Source organism: Heliangelus exortis, chromosome 2 (genome assembly GCF_036169615.1).
Source record: "Heliangelus exortis chromosome 2, bHelExo1.hap1, whole genome shotgun sequence".
In the NCBI taxonomy this organism is placed as follows: Eukaryota; Metazoa; Chordata; class Aves; order Apodiformes; family Trochilidae; genus Heliangelus; species Heliangelus exortis.
In genome coordinates this window covers 116009576-116030816 of record NC_092423.1, presented here as the reverse complement: position 1 = coordinate 116030816, position 21241 = coordinate 116009576, and the positions used below count along the sequence as shown (strand labels likewise).

The 21241-nt window shown below is 39.8% G+C and overlaps 1 long non-coding RNA gene across 2 annotated transcripts in view; it reads right to left on the bottom strand.

Annotated features, from left to right (window-relative positions):
- LOC139793767 (uncharacterized) overlaps positions 1–21241 on the bottom strand; it is an 86761-nt gene that overhangs the window by 55389 nt on the left and 10131 nt on the right. Inside the window, exons 1-2 of one of the 2 annotated variants that reach the window (XR_011724786.1) lie at positions 19879–20013; positions 1014–1099 (exon numbers count right to left, since the gene is read on the bottom strand). This is a non-coding gene — a long non-coding RNA (uncharacterized lncRNA). Of the gene's footprint in view, positions 1–1013; positions 1100–19878; positions 20014–21241 lie in introns of those variants that run through there. The other variant, XR_011724787.1, reaches the window with a different exon arrangement.

Here is a 21241-nt window from a genome sequence, read left to right as displayed (position 1 = left end):
TTTCCTATCTGTTTTGCATTCCATTTGTCTTGTTCTCTGTTTAATAAAGCCTGCCTGTCAGTCAAACCTTGCTGCAGGTAATTTTTTAGCTCTGTGGGGAAAATCTTCAAAAATTACATCTGAATTTAAAATATTTTGATTATCATTTTTGTCTAAAAAATTCTTCTTTTTACTTCATCTTCTATATGTCCCAGTAAAGCAGCATCCTGGGAATTTAGGGCCTGAAGATGAAATTCTGCATCAAGGCATTACTGGGTTTCCAAAAACACTCTCCTGAGAACAAACTGAATCAATCTAGAATCAACAAACAGTGCAGTTAATTAATGAGTACACCATAAGGGAGCTTTTTTAAACAATGTTGACTGCTGCTGCCTCAGGACCAATAGCACCAGAAGTTATTGCTGGTTTCAAAGAAGTGATTCTTAGGGTTCCCCCAAGGCACCTTTTGCTTACATTAGCTATTTACTACAACTTTTCCTTTTATTTGCACCCCAGGGAAAGTATACTTATTTGCTAAATTACTTTTTAAGTGATGCTTCTTCATGCCAGTAGCCTGAGGTATATGAGGGAAGATGCTGCAGCGTAAATAATAGCAGAAACTGAGCTGCTTTACAGCAAAGTGAGAGGAAAACCTTTAAGCTGGACGCAGCCCAAGCAGTGATTCTGAGCCAAGCTGAACCTGAAGGGCTGGGAAGAGCCCCAGGGACCCCCCAAGCTCCCATCCAGCTTCATGCTGCCATGGACACACACTCAGGGAAGTGTGAGGCTCTCCAGAGGCAGCAGATCACTTTGGAGGATCAGGAGATAATAACTGAGGGGAAACAAAACCAAACAAAAGAAACAAAACCAACCCAACAGATTTCCAGCCACCATGAACCAGGGAAGCTGATGCAGGTTTACACCAGGTGGGATCCTGGCTAACAGGCTGTCTTCAAAATGAGATTAATATTCCAACTACAGTCTCCCATGGAAAAACAAACAAACAAACAAAAGAATATTTAAAACGTTGCCACATTTTTCTGAGGTCTCGGTGCTAAACGGTGGCAGTGCAGTGATTATTTTTCTTGTGTAACTCTTGGAATTTCCCTTTCAGTCCACTCTGTAGGAGGAGAAAAAAATAATCTAAAGTAGGAGGCTGTGTTTACCAAACACACTTCAGAAGCTGAGTAGACCATGGTGTTCTCACAAAATGTTCTTTTCCTATTACAGCTATGTGATAAGAGTTTAAAACTACTGTTAAGTAGGGTCAAAGAATCACTGGCCTGGTGTCAAATTGGTTTTGGGTGTAACAAAATTCAGTTGTTGGATAACTTCTTAAAATTCCTTTAAAATAACCCCAGCTGGCAATTGTTCTTACCCCAGCCATACTTTGAGCTCTTTTAGCTATAATAGTGTTTGCCATTCATCCAATTTAAAATGTTTTATGAGATAAAAATCTAGAAATATTAATCCAAACCTGAATAGCATCATCATATATCAGCATTCCAAGAGAATGTACAAGCAATAATCAGTTGTTAATACTGATTGGATCTTGCTGGAAGGTATTGCCAGTATTCACATGCTTTTACCAAAATTTACTTACAAGTTACTACTAGCATAAATATTTCAGGTGGAACTCACTGATATAATGCAATCCCTAAAATTAGGAATTATTAATGTTCAGGATGATGGTATGGAAATTAGAAGTGTCTGTGTTCCTGCTATAGCATTTTAGCCAGATTTCTGTAGGACCAAAGAAAGTGTGAAGAGCCGTAGGATGGGGAAAAAACTGAAGAAATCTTCATGTTTCTGGCTTTCTCTGGAAGTGGCTGGGGCAGATCAGAAAAGAAATGATGCTGCAAAATGCAGCCTTTGCTCACAGAGAAGGCACTGAAAGCTGCTGCCAGGAGGGCAAGTGCTGTCTAAACCCAGGAAGTTAAACTCAGTCATTTAATTCTCTTATGTTTATGTCTGGTTTTGTTCATTTATTGTAAATTTGAAGGGACTTTGCAGCACAGGCACTGTGACAGGGTTTGACCCAGGCAAGAACCAACTGCTGGGAGGGAAAGACCTCTTGCCACGGAGGCTCAAGCACACAGAATGTGAGCCTTGTGCAGCTGGCAGCTGAGCATGAGGATGCTGTTGCTTTGGAGCTCCTCCTGGCATTGCTGCTATTTATTTAATTTGGGGGATCGAGTTTCCCCAAGCAAGCACTGCTGTGATGAGAATAGAGATGGGGTGTGAGGTGGCCCCAAGCTCTGACTCTGACTGCCAGTGTGCTGGTTGCTCTGGCAGGTTTGGACTTGGTGAAGGATTCGCAGAAGTTGCCATTTCCTAGATGTTGTTTTGGGGTCAGTTTTGTTTATTTCGGACTGTAGTCACCTTGCTCTTGACATCAGGGAGCAACTTTTAATTGTGTTTTTGATGCTAATAAATTGTACATGATTAAAAATATAACTCAAAAGTCGCAGGTTGCTTAAATATGAAAGAAAAAGGGAGTAAAAGTGGGTAGTGAGGTGAGAAGCTGAAGTACTTCCATTTAAAAACTACCAAGAAAAGATCATCAGATTTGTACTGTTTCAACTGGTGGTTCTGATTTCAGCTGACTCTCAGAACAGCTTTATGAAGCAGCTTGTACATGTTATTTTAAATTTCTCAGTAAGAAATACTGCTTCTCCCCCTGAAACCTCCAATATAAAGTTTATTATGATTAAAAGACACAACTTCACACCAGGAGTACTCATACAAAGCCTTCTCATGGACAATACTTTTTGTATCAGATAGAAACAAAAACAACTCCCACTTGGTATTGGTATGCTGAAGACTAACTCAGAAAAGAAAAAATGGATGGTCTCTGTACAGACAGATATGAAGTTTTAAATTAAGTTTTAGAGGAAGTTTTAAATAAAGAATCAGCAGGTTGCATGGGGCTCTGAGCAACCTGATCTAGTGGGAGATGTCCCTGCCCATGCAGAGGGCTTGGAACTGGATGATTTTCAAGGTCCTTTCCAACCCAAACCATTCTGTCATTCTATGTGACAGGACCCTGTGATGGCCTTTACAATGGCTACAGTAGGTTGACTTTTTCCAATTCCAGTAGCTGGGCTACCATACTTCTTCCCAGCTTTGTTCTTCATCTTACACTAATTGTAAAGCCTTGGAAGAGTGTTCATTTTATGTTTTAGCCAGCTGGTTCAAGTTTCTTTGTAGTGGATCTAGTTCTCAAAATTACCTATCAGTTTACAGGAATGTTTTCATCCCTGATGACCTATCAGCAAACTGTCTAGCAGTCTATTCAGTCTATCTATTAGTAGACTTTGCATGCAGCATAGAGCCCAGAAATAACATGTCTGCTCTTGACCACAGTTACTGTCTCTGACATCCAAGATTCATATAATGCTTCCTTGAAGGGTTTGTTCTTAGCTACTGTTATTAACTTGCATATTTATAAGGAGTATATGTGAGGTTTCTGAATATACTTCAGCATAAATACTTGGTAGGACCAGATGGTAGCTATCTCTGGACTCATCTACCTCTTAAACACTTAGAAAAATCTGAAGCTCTCCATTTCTCTTGTGAAGAAGATTTCAGGAGGAAAGGATTAAAATCTGGATTCTTGACTCTGCAGATCATGTACCTAAAAGTCCCATATCAGATCCCATGTGGGTTGACAGTGCTTCACAAATTTTGGAGAGCTGAAGGATCTGTTTTTTTACTGCATCCAAATTCTGGGTCCTTTACAGCTTTTGGATTGCTGATCTAGTATGAACTCACTCAACCAGTTTAAATGGCCAAGCCCAAAGATTTGTTGGTGGCTGGTCACAAGTGGTGTACTCCAGGGCTGTTTTGAGGCCAGTTTCACTTAATAACTTTATTCATGATCTGGATGAGGGGATCAAAGGAACCCTCAGTAAATTTGCATATGATACTAAGTGTAAGGGTGGGACTGTTGATCTGCCTGAGGTAGGCTCTATAGATGGATCTGGACAAGTTGGATCAATGGGCTGAGGCCAACTGTATAAGGTTCAGTAAATCCAAGTGCTGGGTCCTGCACCTGGATCACAGCAACCCCATGCAATGCTGCAGGCTTGGGGAGGAGTGGCTGGTTGATAGGAGGCTGAACATGAGCCAGCAGTGTGCCCAGGTGGCCAAGAAGGCCAACAGCATCCTGGCCTGCATCAGAAATAACGTGGCCAGCAGGACTAGGGAAGTGATTGTCCCTGTGGGCCCGACACAAATGATGCAGCAGCTCGAGTACTGTGGGCAGTTTTGGGACCCCCACTAAAAGAGGGGTCTAATGAGTCTTACAAGGAGCATCTGAGGGAATTGGGATTGTCAAGCCTGAAGAAGAAGAGGCTGAGAGGAGACCTTCTAAGTCTTTAAACTACCTGAAAGGAGGTCGTAGTGAGGTGGTTATCAAGTCTCTTCTCCCAGGTTACCCATGATAGGATGAGAGAAAATGGCCTGAGGTTGCACCAGGAAAGGTTTAGATTAGGTATTAGAAAAAAATCTCTTTATTGAAAGAGTTGTGAAGCACTGGAACAGGATGCCCAGGGAAGTGGTGGAGTCACCATCCCTGGAGGTGTTCCAAAAATTTGTGGACATAGCACTTAAGAGCATAGTTTAGTTGGCATGGTGGTGTTGGCTTGATGGTCTGACTTGATGATCTTAAAGGTCTTTTCCAACCTTAATGATTCTACAATCAAACTCTCTAAAACTTTTTTGAAGAGTTGTCTTTTCACAGCAGGTTTTATGACAGATCAAGTACTTCTAGGCATACAGCTGTAGTAGTTGCTTGCTAAATCAGGCATCACCTAGACTCCCACATAGCAACATAAAAACACATGGACAGAATGAAATCTGTATTCTGACTAATCTGATAGACAACTGTGAATCCACACCTCACCTGGATACAACTTGTATTAGCAGCTGATTCCATCATGACCAAGGCTGGTATGCTTATGGTGAAGGTTAGAAAAAAGTGTTTGTATTTTTTCCACTGTCAATTTGCCTGAATTAATGGAAGATAATGGCTAGTTTAAGCTGTTAGCTGAACTAACAGATTTTAATTACATATGCAAGTAAATGTGAATATTGACCCACAGCTAGTCTCTAACTAGACCCTAGGAAATTCCTGAAAAACCATCGTGACATTCTGGAACATGTATCATCATTGCCTGGATTTCTGGAAGCAGGGTTTACAAAGCTGAATAATGAATAATGGAGCAACAGAGTTTGAAACTTCTAACTTCCATGTAGGCCTTTGCTATAATCACTTGTTTAAAAGAGTTTGGGTGGTGGTCTTGCTGCTTAACCATTTCTTTTTTTGTTTGTTTTCCTTGTACAATATCAGAATACTTAAGCATTATAGCTGCAAGAGTTTGAAATGCTGTTTGCAAGTCAAACTGTTTCAAAGTAGCCCTGAGGGGAAGGAAAACAAATATTCCCTTAACCTTCATTCTAATTATATCAGTCATTAAAATACAAGGAACAAAGAACTGTGTTTATTAAAATTCCCCTCTGTTGATAGCTTCTCCTTATAGTGTGGTTCATGCTGGCAGATGTTTAGTAGGAAACATCTTTGAGGAAAGCAGGAAGAGAGCACTTATGAATTGAGATAGGTTAACCAAATATTTTAAAATATTCAGATATGCCCTACAATTTTTTATACTATCTGTAGGCAGAGGAGTTATTTTAACAATGCATTTCCATTAAAGTTATCTCTGTAATTGTCCAGCTCTGCACAGTGCACTTAAATGTACAATCCTGATGAAATGCCAGTGTTTGATATATACTGACAGAGCCAGAACTGGCACTGTATGTTCTTCAGATAAGCAGACAGAAAGGACAGAAATGGCTGCTTCCCACTAAAGATTTGATTTCCCTTTGCTGTGAGAACTCTTTATTCCACAATATAGATTAATCAGGTTATTTTGGGGATTATTAGTACAACTGCCACCTACTTTACACAAAAAAGCCATCTGCTTTTATATAGGCACTAGAGAGGTGCAGACTTCTGCTCTAGATCATATACCTTCTTCACAGGTCTCTTCTTCCCTATGCTACAAATTTCTGAGTGGGCTTTAGAACAAGTGCAACTATCCTGAGTTTGTCAATGAGGTGACTATTGCACTGGGTTCAAAATACTCCCACTGTGCTTTGGAAAGATTGATCTCAGGCTGTCTGGAGATCCGTAGGTATTATCAGAACAGCAAGAAGCTTCTTAGCCAAAATTTGCACCTGAGCGAATACTCCTCTGGCATTTAATGATGACAGCTATAACAGACTGTAGATCTCAATTTCTTTATGATAGCAGTTTGATCTGGAGCCCCTTACTGGATTCAGTTACTGTTTTTTCCTTCCTAAATGATAGCTTTGTTACAATTAATTTATGTTTTTTTACAATTTATAATTTGCAAATTAAATTTTTTACAGTTTAATTTAATTTAATCCTCAGAAGTTCAGCATTTACTTTAGAAGTGATTTCTGTTTGCTTGCACTTTTGCTTTCATAATCCACAGAAATGAAAATCGTTTGTCACAGAGCTTGTGAAAACTATTTAAATATTTTTAAGAAATATGTACATCTGGGGAAATGGAAGTTTGCTATAGTGTATGCTATTAGATATATCTGTAGATAGTTCATTTTCCTTTCTTGGTGTTCATGCCACAAGGACTCCAACTGGCTTACAAGATGATCCTGGTATAAGTAAAATGAAGCAGTCAGAGCAATCAGCATGGGACTAGAGAGGGCTGTAGTTCTCAGAGAGGTGCTGCATTGCACATCTCTACTGCATAACACCTGTCTACCTTTATAGGGAAATACATGTTACTCTTGATGAACATGATGGTGATAGTACATGCTATTATGTCACCCTCCTATGCTGAGGAATTCAAGCACGTACACCAGGTTAAAGAGGCTTGAGTGAAATTCAGGTCACACCTGACACAAGAAAGACAAAGGAGATGACTTTGGGGAAGCTGCATATCCCAGCAGTAAAAAAGAGAGCAAGAACAAGCTCCTTAAGTTGAGTTGTTGAAGCTCCATGGCGTACAAGTGTCAGCTGGTATCTTGAACTCTGTCGTGTTTTGTGGCTCTGACTGTGAAGACCATTCAGAGTGAAAAGAGCACAATAATAGCACCAAGCACAGGGCTGAGGATGTGAGAACAAACTGTTCAGGGAGTGGGTGGGAAGCATTGGGGGCCAAGCACCTTAACCTCACTTCAAGCATGTCTGCTGCTCCAGTAGCAGAAGGCAGCTGGAACCAGGATGGATCCCCAGGCAGCTCAGAGATGCTGCCAGGACACACAGATCCCTTATCACCAGAGTATAGGCTGAAACTGCCAAAGCGGTTCTGCTACATTTAAAAATTCTTCTTCATTCAATAAAGAGATTAAATTATTTCTTCTATTATCCCTATGATACCAAAATACATAAGGAGTGGGATGCTACAACAGCAGAAGTTCTTGGTCGTCTCTGAGTAATGCCACCAGGAAAATATGCTGATTCATGGCAGCCTAACCCATGTTCTTCTGGATCCTGTGTCTTTTGTTTCTAAAATCTGTCCCTTTTCTTTTGCTGTATAAGGAAAAGCAAATGAAAGAATTTGTCCGTGATAGATTTTTATTTTAGTGAGGTGCACAGTTAGTAAATGATGTATAGAACCACTCAAGTGTCATCCCATCCTGATCCATTTAAAAGTGCTCCAAGTTTACAAAAGTGAAAATGTGACAGAGTGGGAAAAGGAAAAAGCCTTAGAGAATAATCCAAAACTGAAGAAAAAGTGTCATGAAGATAAAATGCTTGAGGTTATCAATGTACACAATTTGCCTTCAGAAACAAGTTCCCTCAGCTTGTTGAATCAAAGATGAATAATTTTTGTTTTAAACAATTAAGTCTCAGATTCTCTTAGCACTGCTGCAGACACCAGTACACTTAGCTCCAGCTGGAGCAGAATAAATAGCTTTGCTCTGCAGATAGCAATACAGGCTCCAGAGTGACTTGTCTTTTACAGATGAGGGGCCCGTTGCCTTAAAGGTAAATTTCCACAGAGTTCTGAAACAAACTTCCCTACTGATGCAATTCTGATGGCATCCTAAAAAAACTCAAAGATATGGATATTTAGAAGCCCTACAGAAGTTGTAGATGATATATTTTTTCCCCAGTAGCTGTCATGCAAATAAAGTTTTCAGTGGGGTACTCTTTTTATGTGCAACTAAATGCATAAGGGTTGCAAATCATTGGTTTAGATTCTGTTCTGTGATACTGTGAATGCATTTAAATTAGGAATGATCCTTTCTATTTACAATTGTACCAGAAAAGCCAATCATGGGGCTGCTTATTGCTAGATCTTATGGGAGCAACATGCAGTGTAACACATACTCTCTTTTATTTCTGAAATATCACAGCCACGATCTGCTTCATTCTGCTTGGAGCCTCATGGAAAAAACAATAAACAAACAAACAAAAAGCACTCCGTCTTTTAAAAATCAACAGAAAAATTCAAATAATCCACTACTATTTTGGAAAATAAGTATGACCTAATAGAATATAGAGGTAAAAGGACCAGTTGCATTCAGTAATTGCCAGCAGTAAATGTTATTGCATGCAGAAAATTGACTGGTACACCAAATATAAATTATTGATGCACCCATATCGACTTATTCTGACTTTGATGGATAGAAAATGTGACACTATTGTAATATGCATATTGTATTAATAACATAACTAATCAAAGATAATTTTTAACAAACTATGACACAAGGCCTTAAATTATTGATGAAGAACAGTTTAGAGATGGTTAGAGCATTAGTTGAATGGTTCATTTCACTGACCATTTGGTCTGGTCCCATCTGCCACAAGTTAGCTTCCTCATCTCTCTAGTACCCATTCAGGTGCATTTGGAGCAGCTGGGAAATTAGTTCTCTATGGAGAAATCAGATACCACCATGACTCGCCAATGCTCCCTGCAGTTCCATGCTCCCCAGCAGCCTCTTCAACAATAGGACAAGGCCCTTCTCAGTTCCAGGTCTAATAATTTAATCTCATAAAACAATGTAACTTAGTCCCTCTGAGAGCCTTGCCTTATCAATAAAAAATGCAGGCATACAATTTACATTGTTACAGTGACATTCCTCATATTGCCTTTTTTTTTTCATTCTGTCAAAAGCTTCTGGAAAAACCTTAATAAAGAGAGACTTATTCAAGGAAATAACATGGTCCTTGGAGCTAGTTGGCCTAGGATTATAACATAAAAATGAAGAAAAGGTGCAGCTGGTTTGGGAGGGGTATGCAAGATTGGTGAGTTACTGCCTTATAGGAGATGCATTTCTTTAGTTCTTTAGTTTGGTGATACTGAAAAAACAAATGGACTTCAAGACAAGAAGTTCTCACTTTGGATCCCTCTTTGCAATAAAACGCTGTCGTAGCAAATACACAGAAAAATTGTTGAAAGACTCTCCTTAATACTAATAGCATCATTTAGTAATCTGCTGGACAGTGAACTAGGACAATGCACAATGTGGATCAAAACACACTAGAACAAGGAGCATCCCATGACTTTTTTTTTTAAGTTTTGCAGTACAAATTGGCCATTTGTAGCATGTTGTGCTTGCAGACTGTGTCCATGTCCACAGATGTTTTAAGTTACAAGTTGTTCTTAGTTGTTAACCTTGAAATAGCATCTCAAGAGGAATGTCAAGAAGAAGCAAGTGGTTGAAAACTTAAAGAAAAAATTACCTGATGTAATGATTCAGAAGGGATCTTCTGAAATAAAGTACTCTACATTGCCAGCCTTCACAGGGGCTGGCACAAGGGGTGGTGAGAAATGATGCTCCTTAGCAGGCAGCTTAGTAGACCTTCCAGAACTCCCTCTTCACCCTGGTGATTTTCTGCTCTATGATGACTCTGGAAACGTCTACATTTTCTGAGCCCAGTTTTTAGACTAGTCAAGTTCCTCAATGCCAGAAAACTTGATATAGTTCAGCTTCCAGACTAGATAAGCTTGCCCACCTGAGCAGCCCTTTCTATGCTTACAATGGGTCCCTGCCTTAGTTAATAAATAGCATGCTAAGTGGGCTCCAGTAGTTAACAGCAGCAATTGAGGCATGAGTCAGAGGATGAAGTCAGCCTCTGGATGAACAAAAAGCTATATCAAAGCATTCTTTGATTAATGTTGCCAAAAAAAGTCCCCATTTTTGAGTTCCCATAGTCAGTGAGTATGATTTGTTTTCTTCTGCTAGGTAGGATGCATTCACTGTCTGCATCAAAATAGCAGGAGGCAAGTCTGAAAAAGCAGGAAGTATTCATATAGCAGGCTGCTGTTTACTGTAGTAATATTGACCTGGGAGCCAGTGGTTAGAAAGAAGTATCTGGATTTTCTATGTGGCTCCAGAGGATTGAGGCAGTGTTTCTGTCTCTGTCCTCAGCTCACTTCCCTCCCTCCTCAGTCTCTAAAACAACCTGGGAAGCACTTCACCAGAGCTGGATTTTCTGTCCTAGTCATCAGTGGGAGGTTATTAAGGGCAACTGAGAAATATTGCACATCCCTGCATGGTGTGATTTCTCTTGGGTGACTGACATATATGATGAAGTTTCCAGTTTTCAAGCTCTGGTGGCACACTGAGGGTGTCTATGGTTCTTCAGCTTAATCATTAGCTGGGGGAATGCTTGGGAATTTCCAAGAGCCTGAGCTGGACTATTTCTCTTATACTGATGAAAACACCACATTTGGCTTCCCTATCTTTGCCAGACGTGACTAACTCTCAGGACTCATAGCAGTTCTCAAGAACTGTTTTCTCCAAAGTATATCAGATGCATAAAATGAGACGAGCTTGCTTTATATTTTTTTTTTTTAATGATACAAGGAGACTGTGTCCCATGAAGCAGCAGAACCATAAAATTTTGGCTCAATGCACTGTTCAAGTCCCACAGGTCGAACACGGCTGTGATACCAGTAACATTAATTTAGGAAATATAGTGCAAAGTACAGAAGGGACAAAAAAGTGTTTTCCTACTGCTGCTGGCAACAGGCGTACGTATTTTGGTATTCTAACTGCTAGAGAGCATATGATCTCCAACTGTTCCTTCCAGAAAAATTAAAAATTGTCAAGTGGCATTCTGCCTTCCTCCTGGATTTCATGGAAACAGCTGGCTGAACTTCTGTACTCCCTCACCCTTCTGCCGGAGCCTGGTGTTTAGTCACCAGCTTGCTCTTTTGCCCCTCTACTTAAACATTGTTTAATGTGTTATTAGTCTAGGCAGAATAAGACATTCTTCAAGGTTTTCTAATGATGAACAAAAATTGTGTGGTGGATTTGTCAAAATGCACTTGAGCAAGAACCAAGGTCTGTCACTCAGACTGTAGAAGTCCACAGGTTTATCCATATTGACAAAAGTTACTGAATCCCTGTAAGATTTCATAAATACAGAGCATGAGCAGCCTAATTTGTGAAAAGAAGCTGTTAAAAGGCAATATGAATTTTTTTGAACTGTGTATTTTATGATTAAATTGTTTGTTCCCAATGTCAGAGAAAACTGCCTCTTGACGATCTATGGGCAAGCTTAAATCCTCATTGTAATGCAGAGTAGTCAGCAGCTGGGGCCAGGCATATGCTCCTGCTCTGTGTTCACAATGTCTTCCTCACGCTACCAAAGACCAAAAAAATTCTTGTTCCTGCCATTGGTGCCTGACTGCAAAGCTCTAATAGGAGCCAAAATGCTGTGCAGATCAGTTCTTGCAAAACTGGTTGAGGCTGGTTTTAAAGGGGACTTTTTCAGATACTGAGATTTCTCTGTGCAAGGAAAGCTGACCTTACTTCTTCAGGCTTAGTGAATTGCTCAGTACATTACACACATGTTCTGTTGCTGATTTTTTCTGTATGCTATGGTTATGAAAATACAAATGAGAACCTAATCCCTATTTTATATTACAGGTGGAAGGCATGGTGCTGGCTCTCTTTGCTGAAACGCTCTGCCCTGCTGGGAAGGGTGATCTGGGCTGTCCACATTTCACTGGAGGTCTCAGTTCCCCTTCCCACTCACACAGCAGTGACAGAAACATCCTGCCCAGCAGCATCCTATTGCTTACGGATGGTACATTAAAAAGGTACAACTAAAAATCTGCTGTGGTTTTACATGCAGATTTCTGAGCCTTTCTAATGTGCTTTCTGGAGAGACTTAGTTTCATTGGCTATAGCTATGTTATAATGAGTCTGTGTTTAAGCCCAGAGCATATGGACACAAGCCCAGGCTGTAGCATGGACATTCAGTGAGCTCTGGTGCTTGTGGAGAGAAAGCCTGATCCTACCTCCCCCCTCTGAAGGAAACCATGTTCCTTCTGTCTGAAGCCTGAAGGAAGCCTTGTCCCTGTCACCAGCCTGTCATAGAATCATAGAATCATAGAATTGGCTGGGTTGGAAGGGACCTCAGAGATCATCAAGTCCAACCCTTGATCCACTACCACTGCAGTTACCAGACCATGGCACTGAGTGCCAAATCCAGTCTCTTTTTAAATATCTCCAGGGATGGAGAATCCACCACTTCCCTGGGCAGCCTGATCACCCTCTCGGTAAAGAAATTCTTTCTAATGTCCAACCTAAACCTCCCTCGGCACAACTTAAGACCGTGCCCTCTTGTCTTGCTGAGAGTTGCCTGGGAAAAGAGACCAACCCCCACCTGGCTACACCCTCCTTTCAGGGAGTTGTAGAGAGTGATGAGGTCTCCCCTGAGCCTCCTCTTCTCCAGGCTGAACAGCCCCAGCTCCCTCAGCCTCTCCTCATAGGATCTGTCCTTGAGTCCCTTCACCAGCCTGGTTGCCCTCCTTTGGACCTGCTCCAGGACCTCGATATCCTTCCTGAACTGAGGGGCCCAGAACTGGACACAGGACTCAAGCTGTGGCCTCACCAGTGCTGAGTACAGGGGGAGAATCACTTCCTTGGACCTGCTGGCCATGCTGTTCCTGATACAGGCCAGGATGCCATTGGCCTTCTTGGCCACCTGGGCACACTGTTGGCTCATGTTCAGCTTCCTGTCAATCCAAACTCCAAGGTCCCTTTCTGCCTGGCTGCTCTCCAACCACTCTGTGCCCAGCCTGGAGCTCCCTATGGGGTTGTTGTGGCCAAAGTGCAGGACCCGGAACTTGGCCTTGTTGAACCTCATCCCGTTAGCACACAACACCTTACAGCCGCTGCACCTTGCTGAATTCAGACATCAGAGTCAGGCTGGGGTCATTGCAAGAGCCAGCAAGGCATGTGGTAAAGTCAGAAGGCAGCCCAGCAGAGCCACAGGGAGGTGGGAAGGGTGCTGTGCCCAAGATGGGGCTTTGGGCCCTGCCCCGCTGAATTGGGTGGTCCCTTCCTTTGGCTCCAGCACAGATGCAACAACTCAGGCTAAGGGCAGGATCACTTGGTGCCAGCTGGATATACAAGCTAGATCTCTGGTAGGAGGGAAAAAAAACGTTCTCTTACCTCTTTTTAAATTAATAAATACAGAACTCTGTCCTGCTAAATAGCATGCAAATATTTCATCCCCTACTTCAAAATAATTTGAAAATATGAAAGTGCTACCTGTTTTATTTAGTCAATAGAGGTGGAAACTTAAAAGGAAGGCAAGATAATTTTTGTGCATTTTGTTCAGTTTAGTCATGTGGCAAGGTGCATTTGTCTGAGGAATGGTTTCATTTGCACTGCATCATGAAATACACAGGAACAGGATTATATCCACAGTTACTGCTATCTCGAATTACTAATTTGTTTTAATGAAATTTAACTCCTCCCAAGATTGCCCCAGAACTATATAATGATTTGAAGTGCTAATGCTTGCACTGGGATCTTTGCATTAGCAAATAAATCTGGGAAAATAAATGTATCCATTTGTCTGCCTTGCAGGGATATTCCTGAGGAGGCAGCTGCACACTGTTTGGTTTCATTGTATTGTTTGGTTTTAACCAGCTTGGCTTTCTTTTCAGCCATGCTGCAGGACAGGAAGGCTCCCTTTCAGTGGTAAAAATGTTACTTTTTAGCCAAAAAAATAAATGCACCAGCTCCACCATGGAAGTTTTAATGCTGAGCCTAGTGCAGTTCTATTTACAAGAGGATGGACTATAAAAGCACACCACCAAAAGAGCTGGTATTCTTCCCAACTTCACTTCGGAGTTCCACCCCTGAAAGGAGCCTGTAAGACCAAAGTGTTTTTTCTCTTGTGTTAGCCTTTCCAAAAGTTCTAAAAACCTGTTTGCAAAGTTTAAGTTTCCCAGAAATAATAAACAGAAGTGACCAACGTGCATCATGTGCATATCAGATTTTCAGAGATAAGGTTGCTCAAGTAAATCCTACACTAAAATATAACCAAGGATCTCAACATTCAAAAGAAACAGACAAAAATATTGCAGTTCTAAGCAGATCATGAGGTTTATTCTGTAGATAAACTGTGTATCCCATGTAAGGACCAAGCTTCAGACTCTAGTGGGGAAACCAGCAGAAAAATATCAGAAATATCTGAGATGAAGTAGAAATGTGAGTTCATTTTTGAACTGAGATCATGCCTTTGAAGTTCAGCCAGTTTGGGGGTTAGCCTCAAAAATCCCTCCTTTAGGAAAATTTCACTGACAAATCACATTAGAAAAATAAAGAAATCAACATCTCTAAGCAGCTGACAATATTGTATCTGATTTTCTTTAGATATTTGCTAAGGTGACTGAAATTATTTGGGGGACAAAAATAACATTAATAATTAATCCCCTTTGCAAGTAATTGTTTGACCAACTCCAGATGAGGGCAGACATTGGGAAAGAGGTTCTGCTGGTGCCTCATCTAATTTTTATTTCAAATTTTAAGATCTTTTGGAAAGAGTGAGAGACACTGTCTCAGCTCCCTGGATGACAAAAAGAATAGGGCATTAATGTATAGCTAGTTTAGATTTAGGCATCTAACTTTTTGGTGTCTTAGTTTAAATGAGATTAATCCCATCCTCAGTGAGGCTGTACTACCGATTGCAGATAAATAAATGCTGTAAATGCTATAAATGCTCTGAAATCTCCAGAGTTAAGATGAACTGCTGTTTAGAATACACAGGCTTCTTTCCTGTTTTTTCCACTTACCAAAATAACATCTGTATCTGTCACCCTGCAAATTCTGTGGGGTATAATTCACACAGAGATATATACATTTCCTGCTTTGTGTCTAAGTGCCATTACTGCTAGTGGGAGAAATACATGGATTTTGAGAGCAGAATATACGCCAGTTTGAAGTACCTGAATTATTTTTACTTTGCATGGAAATATGATTAGTCGTAATGAGAATTCAGGATTCAATGAAGGTGAGGTATCTTAATGGTGAGAATTTAGTGCACTTTTACAATCTGATTATCCTAAAATGTCTCAACTTATAGCTTTTTCAAACAGACATAATGGACCTTATTCAATAAGTTTGCTTAATCAGGTGTTGCAGAAAAATATTACTATTCTTCTGAAAATAAAATATTATGTTTCCATGTGTTACTGCTGGACTTTTTCCTTTCCTTCCTGTGAAAGGAATTTCTGATACAACCCTGAAATTCTTTTTTTTAATGTTTTTATTTCACTGAAATCAAAATAGCCTGTGGAACTGACTCCCCTGTGTTTAGGTTTTCATATATGTCTTATGATAGTAGTAACTCAGAGATATTCTAGCTTCCATAAACATTATTTGGCAAAAATAACATATTAACAAATTGTGGCTTTGTAAAAGCCAGGAAAGCCACAGTCCTCAGGCACTGAAGAATGGACCTCCTAAATCTGGCTTTGTCATTAATTCATGACATTATTTCAAGCAGCTTGTCACACCTCTGCCTAAGTCACTTTCATAATGTCCCTGTGCCATACAGACATATAGACATGTATATGTTTTTGAAAAAACTAGAGCTTTTAGGGACTGGTTTGGCTAGCACCATCCTTAACAAGCTTGTTTTAGCCTATTACTTCAAATTAATTTTTTAAGACTAGAGCATTAGAGAATATGCCTGCTGGGGCTACAGTTGGAAAGACAAGTCTGAGGACTAGACTCTGAAATAAAAACAGCACAGAAGGGAAGAAAACCGCCTAAAGGAAACATACTGCTGTTTGAATAGCAGGCAAGAGGTGGGAGGCAACCAGTTGAAATAACCCTTGTTAAAAAAAATTTAAAAATAAATAAATAATCAGACTGGGAAAAAGATCCAGATCCTCTTGAACAGTCCAAACTTAAACTGAGGCTTTGCCAGTTTCAGCTTATTGTACTCATTTTCCTCATTGTAGTGGCTGACTTTTGAGCTGTTTAAAAAAAAAACAAAAAACAACAAACATGAAAACTGTGAATGCTTTAGGGACTGCACCCTGTCCACTGGCAGATATAGAGAAGTGGCAGGACTGAGGTGCTGTTGTTGCCCCTTTAGCACTCCTCTGCTTGGTACATCTTGCATGGCACATGGCAAGTAAATGTCATTTTGTGTACAGCTTTGTGTACCTATTAATCTTTGCAAGTCAAATTCTGATTTCCCAGAATATTCCCAAAAGGGAAAAAGCCTTATTTGTAAGACAGAAAAGAGTAACAAAGCAGATGTGACAAACAGGAGATTGTTGGAAAAACTCTGAAATTGTATGTGCTGGTTCCTCTTCCCCTTCCCTTCTATTCTTTTTCCTTCTGATTTTTTTGACTTTGAAAGATCACTTTTTAGTTAATTTCTAAGAAGTAAATTATTATTTCTTAAAGGAAACCAAGATTATTCTGGAGTTCCAAGATATGGAGCTTATTAGACACCATCAGGCTTGTGCTATCACTGAGAAACACCAAAGCTGACTCAAAAGTCTGTTCAGAACCTTTAGCACTGACTACTGCTCATCAGAACCCAGACTCTACTCAAACCCTTTGAGGTCCCTTTGAGGACCTCCCTTGGATTAGTCAGATGCAAGCAGAGCAGGTAGTATGGGACATTCCTGAACAAGGACCTTCTAATAGGAATTCCTGTCTAAGTCACAGGATCTAGATGAAGATTCTATGTTACCTCAGACCCAGACAGTATTTTCTGCCTATTTCAATTCCTTATTCTCACGCTGTGGATGTTTAATACCAGCAGCTTCAACATCCTCACCTGTCTCCTGATGCACTTAAAAACCCCATGTCTGAATCCTAAAGCAAATCCAGGGAAAAATAGGAATGACCACATGGATGTGATTTCTGGGTACATACCCCAAACATTGTTCTGACAGACTGCTATGAGCTGTGATTTTTAGACAGCTAGAAGGTTGAAGTCAATACAACTTTAACCTTCATCTGGGAAAGGATGCCTGTAATATTATGCCTTACATTCTAATTCCTCTTCATTTCCCTGCTGGGCACACTGCCTGCATTTCACCAGGATTTGGTTAGATCTGAGACCTCCAACTTTCAAATTCATATATACATCCTCATGTTAAACTTGTTTTCTATCTGTAATAAATGTTCCATGAATTTAGCTAATACACATCATGTGTGTAATTCTTACCAGATCAAAAGCAGTAGTAAGGATATTAACAATAGTTAATATGCCCCGCCTAACTAATTCTCTTCCAGAGCAGATAGTGGCAGTTTAACTAAGTTCAAAATTTAAATATGAAATCAATCAGAAACTGACAAGATCCTTTTCTTAATCTGACAAAGAAATCCTCCTAGAAAAACAGAACCTGTGAAGCTGCATCCCTCCTCCCTCATGTAATCCTTTGACTGAGAATTAGAGGAACTCCATACAAGCTCAGTGTAGGTATGTGCTTACGTGCATGTATGTAGAGTTACTTTATCCATATGCTACTCCCTTTCCCAAAGGTAAAATGGGACTAACATAACAAAATGGGAACAACCAAATAGTTGGTTGTCAGTTGAGTGATCTTCACATTTAACTCCTTCTCTAAAAACTGAGTTTAAAGTAGGACAGAAATATTTTTCCTAAAGTGGTTTAAGAAACAAAGTGCTGAAAATTGCTGCTATAACCATTTTTTACATTATGTTTAACAACATAATTGCCTCTAAACCTCTTCTTCCCCCTGCACCCCCCAAAAAAGAAGTACGTTTGAGGATACAAAATGTCATTGAACACTGAGAAAAAAATATTTCAAGCTGCTCTATTGCTAGCATAGTATGGCTATAGCAAAACACATACTAGTGAGTTGGAATCGTATCATCCTGAGCATCTGCACTACTCCTCCTTGGAGAGTGCATACTAATCATCTCTCTTCATGGTCAGTAACCACATAAGGACAACACCAGACGATGCCAGTGGTTTTGGTCCTGTAGCATTTATATGCTTTCCTGCAAAGATAGTCATGCCAGATAATATTCGTCAACCTTGTCTTTGGTCTTCTCTCTTGATTGAGGCAGATGTTTATTTTCCATCTGCACTATATGTCAGTGCAACTGCAGCCTTCAGCTGGCAAAGGGTGCCTGTAATATTATGAGGCCATTGCATAAGCTGCTGGGAAGATTACTCTTGTGAATAAAATCATTTTATGGCTAAAAACATTTATTCTTCATTTTGATAAGCCCTTAACAAATGAAAATTTGCTTCCTTACACTTTTGCCAAGCATAGGACCATGTTTATTTCTAGCTATATGGGTCACGAAGGATTCCCAGCTGTTAGATAGAGTCAGTTGTGCATTGCTGCACTCAACAACATCTGTTTCACAAAAACAGTATCCAGCTTTTAGCGCTCAAATGGAGGTTATACCATATGCCAGCAGACCACTTAGTTTTTACCTTGGGAACCAACTTTACACTAGTCAAGGTAACAGAGGAAGTACTGTGTATTTAAATGCTACTAGGCTTCAGTCACATCTTCATGTGCTCTTGTCATTTCCAACTATATATAGTAAAATTAGTTCCAAGCATATACTGCAAGCTGTTCCTCTGTTTAATTATTAACTGGAAGAAAGTTTGTTTGCAAAACAGTTAAAATGTTTTTTGTCATAGGCTCTGATGTTGAAAGTGGTGCCATAAGATGCTTCTGCAAATACAGAACCTTGTTAAAATGTCAAATAATATCAGCTATCAACAAAGGCAGATCAGGTTGAATACCCTTTAACTACTGAGCAGGATGTTAAAAAGCCATAATACCGTGGAACTCTTCAGAGCCTCACAAACCATTCAAAATGTCTGGCGGTGTTACACGACCAGGATGGTTTTGATTATGATTTATGCTGTTCTACCAACTGTCTTCTTTCCTCTCATTTGCTTTTAATCACCTAATGGCTCTCTAGAAATAAAGTTTAAAAAAATAGGTATCTTTGACAGCAACAGATAAATTAGAAAGAAGGAAATGCCTCTAAGAGGTGAATAATTCTCTGAGGAAAATACCAAAAGATGTTATGCCCTTACTGGTAGGAGGACAGTTGTTGCTGGTAACGTTGCATGGTATTATATTGCACCTCGTGAGGTAGTAAAGCAGATTTGTGAGCCAATGATTCATTTCTGTCAAAAATGTTTTGTTGCAAAACACAGTCTTTAATGCCCAGTAAGGCATTTTCAATAGGACAAGGATTAAATTTGGTGTGTACTCCAGAATAGGTACAAGATTCACATTATACCTGACTCTACCAAATCACATCACTGAAAATGTGGGTTATGCCAGTGAAGTAAATGAGTTTGATTCTGTCAACACAGGCAAATTTTACTTGTATGTAGTACAATTAACTGCAGTGGAATTTTCTTCGCTGAAATGATGCAGAAAAGCCACTCATGACACTTTAGAGAAGTTTGCTCCAAATCCTGTCCTCAGTTTGTGCAACAGAAGAATAAGATGAGTCTAAATGCACTACAGAATTGCTTCCATTCTCTTGCTACTACACAACCAAGTAAGCAGCAGCAGATGTACATTGAACAAGATGCTGTCTGGCTCAGGCTGTCTCTTTACTTACCTTCTGATTTGCACTAGGGGCATGGCTCAGGTTCCTCTTGCTCTCCTCTGTTAGCACAGGGACTGGATCACTATACTTCTTCCCTGGCTGTTCCTCTTTTTCTTAATGGAAATGATGCTGTGCTCATATGCTGACATGGAGCCCACATCCTGATACAGAGTAAGGTATAGCCAAAAAAGCAGCCACCCCCAATAACAGATGCTCTTAGTTCCATATTACAGGAATTGCCAGAGCATTACAAAGCTGTACTTTTGGGAAATGTGTCAATAAACTTAACAAAAGACAATGCAGGGTTCTAAGTACGCCAAGTCATAAATTATATTAAGAATTCAGGATGCTTGTCCCCAAAAGGGACACTGACAAGAACAAGGATTTCAGGGCAGATCAGATCATCAGAGGCAGCAAAGTTCTGAATAAGATTGTGTGACCTTAAAATTTAGTTTATGTACCCTTTTGTAGATAACACATGTTGAAGTTTCAGATAAATAGGGATGGAAGAGAAGTAAGATTGCCTAGTTTTTAAGTTGAGGTTAGGTACTTAATAGATAGAAAATGTTCCCAGACAGCTAACTCCAAACTGATTTGGCAAAACTTAAATCAGAGAAGTTATATCCTTTTCTACTGTATTAGGACTTTGGTTTCTAACTACAGCTTCTTTGTTGGTTTTGGTCTAGTTGTTTTTCTGTTGTTTGGTTTTGTTTGTTAGTTTTTTGTTTGTTTTGGGGTTTTTTGTTATTCTGCTCACTGTAGTCAGTTATTTAACTGAGCTACCCCCGCAACAACATTTACTCGAATAATGGGCAGAAATCTGAATTTTCAAACCTGTTTTCAGTTTTCAGACCACTAAGAAATCATCCAGCTAAGAATGATCTACTCAGACAGCAATATGGAATACTTCATGTAATGTAAAAACTCAACAAGATATTGAAATTATGGGTTCTGGCTACCTACAGGAAAAAAAAAAAAAAAAAAGTCTTTCCTTATATTTTGAGGGTTTTTTCTCTGTCCTCATCAACATAAAGTTCTTTGGGTATCAGTGCTTTTCTGTAAGTGTGTATCATGCCTGTGTTTGGCTAATTCTGTCACAAATACTAACAGCTTAGTTTGTTCTTCCCGTAAGAGAAGTTCCCACTGAAGTTTAGGGTCTCTCATTTTTGTCATCAGTAATTGTCTGAATAGTCACAGCCTCCACAAACTGAAACAAGGTTTTTCTTTGAACCTTTGAAAAAATTGAAAAATACCCTATTACTTTATAACTTTTATCTTAGAATGTCCTTATTTAAAAAAAAAAACACAACATGGGAAGGGTTAGTTTTTCTATTTTTCAGTCTTCAGAAATTTGTAAGCTGCTGGAAAAATCTGC